At 41.6% G+C, this 14,179-nt stretch overlaps 1 long non-coding RNA gene across 1 annotated transcript; it reads right to left on the bottom strand.

Annotated features, from left to right (window-relative positions):
* Positions 1-1,388: 1,388 nt before the first annotated feature.
* On the bottom strand, positions 1,389-7,488 carry LOC142877450 (uncharacterized). Its single transcript, XR_012923848.1, has 3 exons — positions 7,418-7,488; positions 2,441-2,611; positions 1,389-1,477 (listed from the first exon to the last, which is right to left on the bottom strand). It is a non-coding gene; the product is annotated as an uncharacterized LOC142877450 (long non-coding RNA).
* Positions 7,489-14,179: the final 6,691 nt, after the last annotated feature.

The raw sequence follows: 14,179 nt of genomic DNA, 5'->3' as shown, positions 1-14,179 counted from the left end.
GAAACAGATCAGGGCTCTTAAAAAAAGAAAAAAAAAAGACATAAACAGGAAAACATTAAGGACAGCAATCATCCTCAGTAACACAAAGAAAAAAGTTTTGTCGTTGTGTGTGAAGCCAGCAGAGGCAATTTCAGATGTCACTAACCAAAGTGGTTCTGCACTGTAGCAATCACTGGAACACTTTGTAGTCATGATCGCCTTATAATCTCCAGAACTACCAGCATGCACCCTCCGTTTCCAACTCCCATCTTCGCGAAATTACACAAGCCAAAGCAGGTCGGCTTTAGCGCAGCTTCCATAAAAACAAATGCATAAAAAGCTGTCATTTCTTCCTGAGTTTCTTTTTTCCACTTATATTTACCGGGTTCACTTTTCTTTAAGCTTAGAGGGGTTTCAGATTTCCAGGTTAATTATCAGTTTATTTACATTTCAAACAAGGGTTTTTACAGTGCAAGAGAACGGAGTCGTATGGTTTCTGCTTGCAACGTTGCTGAAGTCAGAGCCAGAGTCTTCGTCTGCTGCAGTGTTTGGTTTCGCTGGCTAGCGGTGAAGACGTGCAATTATATGAGTAACACATAACTGCCCAGGACTTACTACAACACAACAATATGTTAAAAAATATATTACCAATATGAAATTACTTAAAAATAACGAACACCTCTGGCATTAGAAAGAACTTTGGGTGGAGCAGGTGATGGACATATGTTTTAAATGACACTTTGAAGTTGATTGTGTGTGTCTGTTTATGATGTTACTCTAAAATCTAAATAACAAAGCAAGCAATTTGAAATTTCTGCAGTTTCCACCTCAGCCAACCAAGACACAGCACAAAATTGTGCGAAAGTAAAAAATAATTTTCTGTTACTGGGATAAATTGACCACAGTTGAGGTCAGTGCATGTGCACATTAGGATCAAGATAAGTCAATGAGTCAAGAGGATCAGTCAATGCAGTCATAGGCACTCAGTGTAGTAGAGCTTGGTGATGAACTCTGCACTCTGATAACGTGCCAAATGTACAATGCCGCACTCCAGTGGAAGTGGCAGTAGTGAAACTACTTATACTGGAAAATCTCTTCACTAGTACATATTTTCCCTCTTTACATGCTGGAGGCACACACCTCTCCAACTCAAGCCTGGGTTATGCTCCCACATTACGTCTAAAATAGATGATTGCCATGAAACGTAGCACCACCACAGAGGGCACCAACGTCCGCTGGGATTGGTCCGCTGGCACACTCATATTTACCTCTCTCTCTCTCTCTCTCTCTCTCTCTCTCTCTCTCTCTCTCTCTCTCTCTCTCTCTCGAGCATCAACTTTGAACACATCAAGCCGTTTGCTATTTTTGCCATTATGAAATGTGTTGCCCGTGGAAGTTACCATGCAGGTTATTCAGCAAATATTAACGTCGTCTACCCATAAAATTGTGAGTGATCCCAGATGCACAGCCAGGAGCGTAGACATTTGTTCGGAACATGCTGAAACAAGAAAAGATATGCTGAAAGGATGATTTTAACATCTTAATGCTTTGAGATAGTGGAGAGAATTATTTTTTGTACTAAAAGACAAGCCGCCTAACAGATTAATAAACAATATGCCTGAAGTTTTCTATGACTTGTCTTTTAGACGTCTGCAAATCTTGGGTTTTGAAAGCAAAATCTCCATTTTTGACAGGTATTAAAACTTAATCAAAGAACGTTAAGAAATTAGTCTTGCTCTGAAGTCACGCTGTGTAGTCTCAGAAGTGACAAAAGAAGCAGAGGAAGCTTACGTAAGTGCAATGGATTTCTAAGACACAGAAAGCATACGGCATTCATGAAGTTGAAGAACAAAAGAAGAAACAAGAGGAAAAACAGCATCAATATACCTGAATGCTGATCTAAAGAATGATTTGTTTTATGACACAGCGCCACACCTTGATGGCACTGGCATCAGGCAAGATATCACACCATGAGTGGGCTGCAGTCATCATGTCACAACTTCCACCAGATCTGACTATCTGATTAAATAATAATGAACTTAAAAATATAATAACACATAGAATAAGAAACCCACAATTTTCATTTAAGACTGAACAACTGCAGAGTTTATAATCTTTGCTTTTCTTCTCACAGCAAGAAGGTCAGCTTCTCCCTTTTTAACACCCATGTCCAATAACACATATTTGTCCACTAGCTACAGCTACAGCTGTGTTTCCTGAGAAAGTGTTGATAGGGTCCTGGTTCTGTCCCAGAACGGCTGGGCATGCTGTGTCAATGGCAGGAGTGCCGCCGCTTTAATTAAACTGAGACAGAAACACACTGGCACCAGCATGTCTTGGCCTCAATTCTTTGTTGGCCTTGTTTCTTCAGCAGGATCCTTTCATAAACCTACCGGTTCAATTATTCTGTTCAAGGCAATCCAACGGCTAAAACAGTCAGAATGAAATTTGTCCAACCCACCCAGTGTGTGGACAACACGAGTGCCCGCGGTAGGCCCTGAAATCTGCCTCATCCATCTCAGCCAGGCAGTTTTATAGATGGGATCTCATTGGTTTCCACAAACTGATCACAGTTCTGACGTATAAAAGAGGCCACGGGCATGAGCATTGGAAGTAGCCACTCCAAGTTAACCTGAAAAACCAAAGAAACAGACCCCGACCAGGTTAACAAAGTTAACATGAGCTGTAAACAAAGGCTGCACCGAAGGAGATAAGCATAGATGCCGCTATGGTGGCAGCTTAACCAGAATTACCTGGTAAAGGTGAACTCAGAAATGCTACTAAATGCTTTACTTGATGGAAAGTGTTTTTCTTTAGTCCCGGCCATCTGTGGTCAGACATCCTCTAAACACCACCATGAATTGGGACTAACTACGGGACACGGACAGGTGGCAAACAGCGACAACAAACAAGTTACAACTCTGATTATCCGCTCGAATATGGCAGACAGATGGTTTGCCCAGCCATCCTCCAAGTTTTGATCCCCTTTGAAGGCACTTTCCATTGGACCGGATGTGCTTGTTAATTCCACAAGATTAAGGAGAAGTTCCACGGACCGCGCCAAGTTGTGCTCAAAGGAATGATATAATGTCATTAAACAGAAGAAGAAGGCAGAAGAACAGGGTACAAAGACATCAAGGGTCAATGGGGATCAATTTTTAAGGAGTCATTGAGGCATAAAGTCTTTCAAATATCATGGCTGCCATTGAAAGAGTCCTTTTTGGTGCAAGTAAGCCATTCGGAAAATAGATATTTTGCATCTTGATGTTTTGTTTGCTAAGTTTGGTGTTGAATAGCTGTTGTTCAATGTTTGTTTTTGTCTTGCAGCTGTCTTCCATCTAAATCAGGACGAGAACTGAAGAAAAGCCTATATTTATTGAAAGACAAACAAACATTACCTCCCACCCAGTCACTGATTATGACTGGAAGCGTACTTGTGTGTAACCTCCTCAACCCCATGCTCCATGAAATTGCTTTCCAGTGCTCAAATTGCGTCTGCCTGCCGTGTCTTGTCAGGCACACTTTACCTCTTGAACATAATCCCTCTCCTCCTATCTCCTCTCTCCGAGGCCGTTGTCACCATCCTCAAGTTGGTTCCAATTTTTTTAAGGGAAACCGAATGACTAAGACAGAGATAAGATTGTGCTATGATGCAAGTCACCCAAGGAAGGAACATGTATTTTCAGGTGCCTGGCTTTGCTAACACTGGAAACTATTGTTGGCAAGTCGAGCTTTGACTCTCTGGAAGCCAAAGATTTACTGTAGTGAGGACAGTCAGCAAAAGACAAAAGAAAAGACCCCATTTACACATGACTTGGTATTCTCATGTCCATCGGCTTCATGCTATGACCATACTCTCACAATTAACAATGAATTTTTTTTTTTAAAAGTTATCATTTAGTCATCATCATTTAAGACCCAAAGTAAAGTTTCTTAATTTCTGCAGGGCTTTATGCCCAAGGATGAGATGCAAAATCCCATTGCTTTTGAAATGAAGCTAATCTGCATAAGATAAACAAGATGCTGGCAATAATCTCACACGAGAATAGAGGGATGATGCAGACATTTTCTTGGCTTCTTACACTCAGTGTTGTTTACGGGTGCCTCTTCATTCTACAGCAGACTCAGCGTTATTATCTGGGAGTAAAGCTCAGTGGTATTAGCCAAGCGACATATGCGTTGATGCAAAAGTACCTTGGTAGGATGTGATACAGCTCAAACATCACAGGTAACCCTTAAATTAACTCACCTACGATAAATCCCACTTTGTAGGCTCGTCCTGTGGGAGGAGGTCGGGCTTAAATCCCCTTCTGTAATCACAGTCTTACTCCAAGTTCAGTGATCTTCATAACATGAGGCGACTTTCGGGCGTAGCGGAGTAAGAAAATGAGACTGACATTATCGGTGTGTAACCTCAGCTGCAGTAAGATTCGGCAATGTCGTAATGATAGCCTTCGTGCCCGTTATCACTGTGCAAGGGGAGGATAAAGAAAATGTCAAGACGTGTGAGAGCAAAGACACTTAAAGCCGAATAGATTGTGACTTTTGCAGGAGAATTGGCACCTGTAGGTTGCCAACAGTGGAGCAATGACTGTCTTGTCAGAATAAAACTCCAGGTATTTTTACAACACACTGAAGTGACTCCTCATGATCACAACTCATCATTCAAGAGTTGCACTCAAGGACACAAAGCGTCAGAATATCTTATTTTTTACATAATGGTACTGCAAGGCGCTACCGCTAGTCCTGTACTATCATACCACTGCAAAGGAGACAAGGATGTTCTTGAAATGTGCTGCTGCATCAAGAACACAGGCCTTCTGGCTACATGGCATTGTGAGCAATTAGCATGAAGCACAAATATGGGAAGCAAATATCTAGAAGCTCAACACAGAGAAGTTCAGCACGTTGCCGACAGGTGGTTGAAGCAGATTAACTCCACTAGTTTTGACATGGAAATTGCAATATTAGCAAAGTACATCATATTCAAATGTAGAAGTAAAGGTTATGAAATACGTAGTTGGCACAACGACAGAGAACTTGGCAGGTGACCATAATGTCCTCGTTGGCTCCTTTTGGGTCCTAAAATGATGTCCATGTCATGTCATGACATCATGATATAAAAGACCCTGGTGGCTCCCACTCTCAGATCAAGACTAAAAATATGCACTGACTGTCTGTGCTGCCCTCTCACATAAAGGAAAATGCCGAGGCATAAATGTAGTTTTACAGATGAAGTGTGTTTTTGTTGTGGTCATGGCGGATGGGAAACTTTGTGTACTGTCTGCAGTGCTGGCACCTGTGTGTCTGTCGCCAATAAAGGTTCTGAAGATTTGGAGAGCCACCAATAAGCATTTTATAAGGCAATCCGCATTTAAATGATAGAAATTAAGATTTAAGAGAGATGTTATTTTGTTCCACGGCTGAAGGCTGTATTGACGTAGAAGTCGAGGGCAATCCAACCAAGGTTTCTAGATTGTTTTCATATTTAATTCAAATAGAAAAGGAAGGTTTTAAATAATTGTGTGATTTACAAGATAACTGTCATCTTTGAGTATCTTTGGGTATTTCATCTCCAAGAGGCCAGCACAGGTGTCCTCTCTGGGTTTCAGCATATGGGCGCCATTGTGCAGGGTTAACGTGACACTTTGGCCTCCTCATTCACACACTCATAAAGTCAAAATCCACCCATGAATGACAATTTAATTCTATTTGAAGTTTCTGACACCTTTACAACATGCACTACGCTGCCCGAATAAGTCTTCAGGTCAGAGTCAAAAAAGAGGTATTTTGTTTTTGTCACTTAAAAACATGGTTACGTTATCTATAAGAGAAAATGCCTAAATTGAAAATAAATAAAATAAAAATGCAAGGACAACTGTAAAACTCTTCCAAAGACCATGTCAACATTCTTCAGCATGAGATGAATTGTGAGCATATTCCTGATTCACAGTCTATAGTTTTACCAAGTCAGCGTTGCCAGATTTTCAATAATTATCAGATTTTTCTGAAAAATGTTCCCCTCTGTACGATGTACACCCTGATGGATCATGCAATGGTGAAACTGTGTGTTTTCTTATAATATCCATGGTCCATGGTAACGCAATACCGTCACAGATGGTCCTGAGCCACGTCAGAATGCACAGTTGTTGTGGGCTTCACGGTTGCTTTAAGGCAATTTAACAGTCATTTTAAGCAGCTGGGACAACACCCTACCATTTCCCATCTGGCAGCACTGCTCTGATTGGTCATCGATCCATCCAGCTCCACTCACATGTTGTCACGTGCTAATGCCCCTTGGCAATACTTCCAAAAAATGAACTGTAAACCAAGTCATATTCTCATTCTCTGCACTCTCATTGGTTCACTAGTTCAGCAACCAGAGCATTTTTCTCCTCACCTTACACTCTCTTCCACCGCCCACTGGCTCACTTCCGTGACTTCACCTTAAGCGTGCAAATTCAGCCCAGTTTTAGATACACAGTCTGTCTTCTAGCTTAGTTGGTCTGTCTCTGTTTTTCAGGTTTTTGATAAATAATTCAACCGATGGAACTCGCCCGTTGACTCCTTCATCTGTCTACTCAGTTGGTCTTGTTAACGAAATAAAAGGACGGTAGTATTTTTTTTCTTGGAAGTGGATGACTACAAAGCTCTCAGAACTGATAAACATCAAAACAAGTCAAAAATGTAACAGTGAGAAAAAGTTGCCTTGTTAAAATCTGGCTTTACGCTAACGAGAGGGCGATCAGAAGTGCTGACCTCAAAAAAATTAAGTGATTTTCTAACCAGACCACCTTTTCAATTTCCTTTCAGTAAACTTAAAAAACAACAACAAAACAAAACAAAAGAAAATCTGGTTTTTGTTTGTTGCTCTGGCTCTTTGAAATTTGGAAGGTTGCAAAAATAATTTGATGTAATGTGCTTTTGCTTTTCATGTTGCAACTCTCTAGTTTCAGTGTTAAAGAGGAAATAATGAAAACACTTGAGAAAGCCTGACCTTTCTTATTTTTCTTTTTTTTTGTAATGCCAGCCAAGTTTGCACTTTGTCACATCAAAGCATCTTCTATTCAGATGCTCAGTATCTGAATTGGACTGTGAGAAATTTGGATTTGAGAGTTTTTTTCTGCATTGTTAAGAATGCAATTGGCTTCACTGCTGCCATGGATGGGAACAAAGACGATGTCTTGATGTGTTTTTGTTATTATGATAATTCTAATTTGCAATATTTTGGTCCACATGTTGTGTGAAGTTTGAAAGCAATTCACCTCTTTTTGTTTGCACAAGACAATTTTTTTGCACAATGTTTCTATTTAATTAAAAGCACTTTAAAAGCACATATTCAGACACCAGCGCGGTTAAATATGCAAATGCAATTTGGAGGTCAAATGACCTGATTTTTCATCCAAAAATGGATGAGAAATGGAAAAACTACACTTACATGTCTGCTGCGAGGGACGCTGGCATTCATCCAGGGATGCAAACGTTACTCCAGACACATTGAGCCCCTACGTATGAGAGAGGGAGACAACAAAACAAAGGTGGAGTCAGATGACATACGCCTTTGCATTGACAGTCTCAAAAGAACAAAGAAAATGAGCTTGCCAACTTTGAGGCCGATCAGAGCAAGTTTATTCAAATGAGCGTAAACTTTTCTCAGCACATTTTAAAAATGAGAACCAAAAAACATTTTTGGAAGCACACCGAATGTTTTTGATTTTTGGCCCTCAAGTCAGCTATATCCTGGCACATCCATTCATCGCTTTATCCTTTAGAGAAACAGCCCAACAAAATGCTGTTTGTATCCCAAGGAAAACAAACAACAACTGAGGAAGGAGGTATTTTGTTTTCAATCTAATCAAATTTTTTTTTTTTTTTCTTTTTTTGCATTACCAGTGAAGTCAGAGAGCAAACTTGACGCTCCCTGTCTGTGTTGTTACAGCCATCAGGCTGTGTACAACTGCATTCAATGGAAATCACCAGCAAATTCTGATACAACTCGTCCGACTGTGACGGAATTCATTCTTCAGATCTCAGCAATCCAGCTTCATAATAAGCTTAAATTTACAGATCACCATCAAAAAAATACATTTAAAAAATCATCAACCCTCTCCCACAGAAGCAAATCTGAGTGAGCCAGTATGCTCTGTTTCCGCGTTTCCTGTCCTCATTTGTAGAACTTTGTTAAAAGTGAACATAATTGTGATAGGAGTGGCGAGGCGTGTCGCCATACAAAGCTCTAATGATTAGTCAAACAGCTAAATGAGCAGCTTAGGAAGGGATGAATGTTTTCTGATAATCATGCAGCGATCTGCTCAGTCACACATTTTATAATGATCCCAATGGTTCATCAGCAAAACAAATCACTGGATTGTTAACCAGATTAAACCCATTAAACCATTAAAACAATAAAAAAAAAACACAAATAGAATTTGTTGTCCAAAACAAAACATGATGAAACGTCTCATTTTAAAGTCATTTTCCCCACAAGCACATGCAGACTTGCAGAGTCTAAGGTTGCCCACGGAACACAAAAGCACAGATGGAGGTTTGGCAGCACTCGATCCTTGGATTAGGACATGGTTCTGATCAGGACATGTTCCTTTCCCCTGCTTTACCTCAAAGAGAACCGGTCTGGTTCCTCCCCCCTGATTCTGTGAGAGAGGGAAAACAAGATGGAGCAGCTTGAAGCATTCTGTTGTTAGGTAAACACTGATTTGTCTCCTTCATTTCTGCACCATTTCTTTATCATTTTTAGTTCTTCATTTATTTATTTATTTTTACCAGGTCTTGCATAATAAGGTAAGAACCCACAGCGAGAGGGCTTATTCTAATGCCGCCCTGCTGTTGAGACCTCGCAGTACGTCAGATCTTCCATGCGCTGTCTCTACCAGAACAAGGATGAAAGGAAGACCTCCAGCTGAAACACAAACCCTTCCGCGCACTGTTTAGTTCCCGGTTGACTTGACGTTTCCGAAAACATAATGCGGCCCCTGTTGCGTAGGGCTTACACGATTTACTGTGGCCTGTACACCAGGTACCTAACACAGCTCAACATGTTGTGCATTCAGAGATGGTTTGTACTGTTTGCCCACTGTCTCGAGCCAGTCTGCCCATTCTTGTGTTCTTGTGTATATGTACATAAAAAGAGAAGAACGGTGATACTGCATGATGGGGAAGTCTGGAGGAGCAGGGAAGTATTACGGTTATGGTGCTTTTCCACTAGCACCGACTCGGCTCTATCGGTTTAGCTCTTCTCATTTCAGAAGCTTTCCCATTAGGCGGTGGCACCTGGTACCAGTTCAAAAAACCTACATCAACAGAGTGCAGTCCACTGATTGGAAAAAAAAAAAACAGTGCCAGCTCACAGGTAGTACTGACTACCATAGTACGAATATAGTGACATCACATGAATTCAAGGGGCTTTTGGGCCGCCTCACTTTGACTCCACCCATGTTGGGGTGGTACTTTAGTAGTAAGGAAAACAACCAAAGCCAAGTAGAGTTCGGTCAGGACGAGGCAAGAAAAACTGTGTAATGGAAAAGCGCCATTAGAGTGCAAGTCATGTGTGAGAATATCAGTGCGGTACTGTGCAGAAAGGGACCGCAGTTGGCACAGCCGTTACTTGGGCACTCATGACAAGAAATTTTGATCAGCATCAAAAGAATGAAAAGAGGATGTTTTTTTTTTTTTAAAGTTATGCTAATTAATGTCAACTGTCAAATTGTATAGCAAAATTCCATCAAACAGAATGTAAATGTTTGGGCTGTGGGACTTGAGATTAGCTCTGACAAAGCAACGGCAGTGTCGGCGGGCTAATCGGAGCCCCCTGAGCGTGCGTCGGAACCAGGCTACAGAAGGGTGTTATCATTGCGTGCAGCCAAGAATGAAAGCTTGCTGTTCGAACCACAGCAGGGGTGCGCCTCCATGCTGAGATGATCATCTGCAGCGGCGATGGAAGAAAGCCTCATGATGAGTTTGTCCCCTCCTTTAATGTCCATCTTATTAAGCCATCAAAGTGACTAAGTGTTATCTCGCCGAAGAGGACAGCTAACAGTGGGAACCGGGCTAAAAATAAACATTCCTTTGGTGAAGGTAGGATGAAAAGGTCTCACAAGGGGGACAAAACAAAAGTAACGGACAGCATCAAGCAGGGTTTCTGCAGAGTGGAGAAGGTAAAAGAAATTATCGGTATTCAAAATCCACAGTGGCCATTTGTTTTTCTGAAGAGTCTAAAAGTTATTCAAAAAGACAAAAGATGTATTTTTGGTGGAAAGTGGAAGCTTTCTTTTGCCCTTGTTAGCCAGCCTTTGTACACTTGATGGATGCTGTCATAGAATAGACCAATTTTCACATTTATTCAAATTTGTGTCCAAAAGAGGTTTCTGGGGTGACCATGTCTCTCAGGCCCTGTTTGCACTTGGTCACTTGCAACTGTTTTTGGGGATCGTATCACGAAGTACGCATCTTGAATCTGTTGCACAATCTGTTCGCACATAGCATTAACATGCGTCTCGAGCGTGCCACTTGTGATCGCATTAGTGCATTTTTAACCACCAGGGGCAGTAAAGCGCAAACTACGGCTAGTTTCACCTGAAAACGAATAAGAATCAACTTCCTGTTTGCGGACTATATCAAGACACTCGTTTTAATTCCACTGCAGCTCGTATGGATCCGAACGAGGAGTAACGACTGGTTGGACAGAGTGGTGGCGACTTTATTTTCGGATCAACAGTGACTGGCAAATTTTCGGATGCAACGTCGCACATTTAATCTCATATGTGGGAAACTGCGGCATCTGCTCCACTGACAAAATACGCTAATGCGGAATCAATTTTATTAGCATCCTAATAAAAGAGTCCAGCAAAAATGATTTGTTTTCACTTCTTGTTTGTAACTTTATAATGACGACGCCGGGAGGTGGGGCGAAGTACGTACACAGGAGAGGTGAGTGGAGTAGGCGGTCGTTAATGTGGACTGAGATCGCATTCTGTTCACACGTCCGTGAGGAATGCTATGCTATGCTATGCAAAGCGTCGAAACCACTTCTGTGAGGTGGTTTGAGTGATCGGATGACAATACGGATATGGACTGTTTCCACTTGGTTACTTCGTGTGATTTTTGCCAATCGGAATACAAAAAACGCTTGAAATGAGCAAGTGCAAACAGTGCCTCACATTAAACCTCCATGATAATGCAGGGTTTTGGGTTAACGTTGGGAAGTTGTCTTCTGAGCCCTCGGCTGAACTTTATTGCCTTCGTTCAAATGCCGAAAAGTCACATATGGCTCCATTTTCCAGCTTCAATGATAAATGGAATGATTGGATGCAAAAAGTTCCGATCACATCGTTCAACTTGCCTATGATTGCGCAGAGTTGACGTGATAACTTTTCCACACAAGCACAGCAACTGCTTAACACATTTTTTCATCGAAAATTGAAAAAAAAAAAAAAAAAAAAAACTCAATCCAAACACCACCGAGCCTTCCTCACGTGCTATGCACACCCTGCGCAAATGACTTCTGCCCAATCAGCAGCAGGGAAGTCATTCCCTCTGCGCGCGTTACCCACACAAAAACCACCTTCGTTTGTCAGTTCGAGTGCTTGAATATGATGAAATACAGGTGTTCTTACAGCGTCAACGGGAAAGGAAAGGGGTTTCTCAGACATGTAATGTCCCCCTCCCAGCGAGGGACCCGTTAAAACGTGTACTCACAACGCCACTGCGAGTTATTTTGGGCGTCGTCATAAAATGAGGCTAATATTGACACTGGAATGGTGGCGGCGGCATGCAATTCTTGGGAGCAGCTGCCAGCTGTGTGGCTGCAGATTACACTCCCGAGGCTCCTTCTCTATCTCGGAGACGGACCGCGGTCCCACTTGATTTCCCCAGATGAAAACAGAGGCACCGCGACGCGCTCTCAACTCTTTCTGCCCTGTCTTCATTTGAAGCCGCCGAGTCGTTTACTGTTTTGCTCCTCAGTCACCGCGACAGCGTAATGTCTGAGTTAATAACAACTCTCACTCACGGTGGCTTATCTCCACTGAAACGGTCCAGAGCACAGATTAGTCAGGATTCCTGCTCCTCGGTGGCTTTGAAGCGCTCTTACCGTCGACGGTTTTTCTCCCTGCGTCACGAAAATTAAAAGTGATAATCGCTGCAATGTTTTCCGATAAAGAGTGATTAAACATTCTTATCTTACCAAAGACAGCGTAATTCAGCTGGTAAAACGATGCTCTCGTTTGTCTTTTAGGTTCGACAAAGGAACTTTGGAGCTGGAGGGGTTAACTTTCCATTTATTTGCTTTTGGGTGGAAAAGGGCAGTCGATAAATTTGCATTTTTTTTTTTTTCTTTAAACGGTTCATCACGCTCGTATTGCGCTCTTTGAAAAAATATATATATATATTTCAAGGTGGCCTTTATTTTGAGGCCATCTTGACTGCAGACTGGAGGAATATCATGCAAAAACATGTTGAAAGGACTGAAGGAAACTAGAATATTATGAGTTTAGTCTGTGGTTGGGCGTGTTGACCTTGGCTGTAACCACTAGTTCATTAAGTGCCAGTTCCCGTTCTATGGTAACTGAATGAGGTTCACTGTGTCTTCATAAAGTACATAAGGGACAAACTCTTGTATCATTAGTGTTTTTCTTACTCAGTTTTTCTTGGTCACTCAACGTGATTGGCCCAGTCTTGATGAGACATACCCCCACTGGCTGCTACAAGTCATTGCCCCTTGGCCCCGGCACAGACACTCTCAAAAGTTGACTCTAAACAGGCATCTGCAAATTGTCTCTCTCAGCCAAAGCCAAGGAGCCATAAAGTTCACTATGAGAACTGCCACTTCCAAAGCAAATGGAGTTGAAAACTATTTATTTACTTGGGCACACAAGCACGGCGAATAACAAACCGGCGAGTTTACTGCACGGCAAATCAATAGTTGTGATGAAAGAGTACGGTGAGAAGAGGCACGAGGACTAAAGCCACGGCTCCTCCAGACGAGGGATGAAAGTAAATGGACTGTGAGCATGGTTTCAGTGAGGTCAGTGTCCCGATTTATGGGCGGCGTAATATTTTTACTTCATTAATTGTGCTTTAGGAGTGCAGTTCAAAAAGAAAAACGGGTCTTCCTTGTTGTGACCAAGTTTTTTTTGTCTACTTTGCAGTGTCCCACCAATGACCGTCCACCTGGAGGCGTGTTTTTGTACCAAAAAATTGCACAATGCATGCACTGCCCTGCCCGGCATCAGCTGCAACATGTTGGCCTGTCAGTGATTCCATCAGGTCCCGAGGGCCACAAGTCCTGAATTTTTCATTCTCAGAATGATACTTTACTTTACTATTTCACTGTCTTTCCTTTGGATTTGTCAAGATGGCCATGTCAGTCATGTCAAAACTGTTATATTATTACAGCCTCAGGCATTTGTCCTTCTGTTCCTGGTTTTATAGATTTGCAGTGTTTTACTATGAGATACCAGATGGAAATATGTTTTATATACGCTTCTCACAAAATGTAGAGACTGTTTGCCTTCTGGGTGAAATTAAAGGGAAAAGTTGAGACTGCAGTTGACATATATTATGAATGTAGGACATGTAAGTAGAAGTATGCAATTGTCTGTTAATCATCTGAGTTTTTCAAAAAAATGCTAACTGTGGTGCAGACCAGATTATCTCATTTTCTTGTCAAGGGACCTTTTGGTGACCTTCATGATATGAAAATGTGAAAAGCGCAATTAAGATGACTTTTACAAAAAAAAAAAAAAAGAACATTTAGTGGTAGATTCATGGATCAGAGACTTCTGTTTGTGAGTTTTGTGATTCATTTATCACATTAAGTCAATTAATCACATTACGTATTGAAGCTTTGAACAGTTAAATTTGTGCATTCAAAAGTTTAGAAAAGGTTGAATCAAGTTCACCTGCAAAGGTTATAGTGTATTTCAGGGGTATTCTGAGACGTCTTCTGAAAGCCATATTTTCCTTAAATGTCGCCCGCTGCATATCAACATCTTTTAATCAACCGTTTTCGAAAATATGATATGACAGACTGTGTTTCTGCAGGAAATGGCTCCCGGAACGGCGAAGAGCTGCTGCTGTTGGCAGAGCACAGAGTCTGGATTGCTTTCCAATCCTCCCTCCCCTTTGTAGCAGCCACTAACAATGCAGAACAAAAGCGCAACTTTACTCATTCATTTCAATACTG

This window comes from Nelusetta ayraudi, unplaced genomic scaffold (genome assembly GCF_046127955.1).
Source record: "Nelusetta ayraudi isolate G7.1 ecotype Tasmania unplaced genomic scaffold, CSIRO-AGI_Nayr_v1 ptg000135l, whole genome shotgun sequence".
Lineage (NCBI taxonomy): Eukaryota > Metazoa > Chordata > Actinopteri > Tetraodontiformes > Monacanthidae > Nelusetta > Nelusetta ayraudi.
The sequence above is the reverse complement of the archived record's forward strand: the minus strand, read 5'-3'. Positions and strand labels throughout refer to the sequence as shown.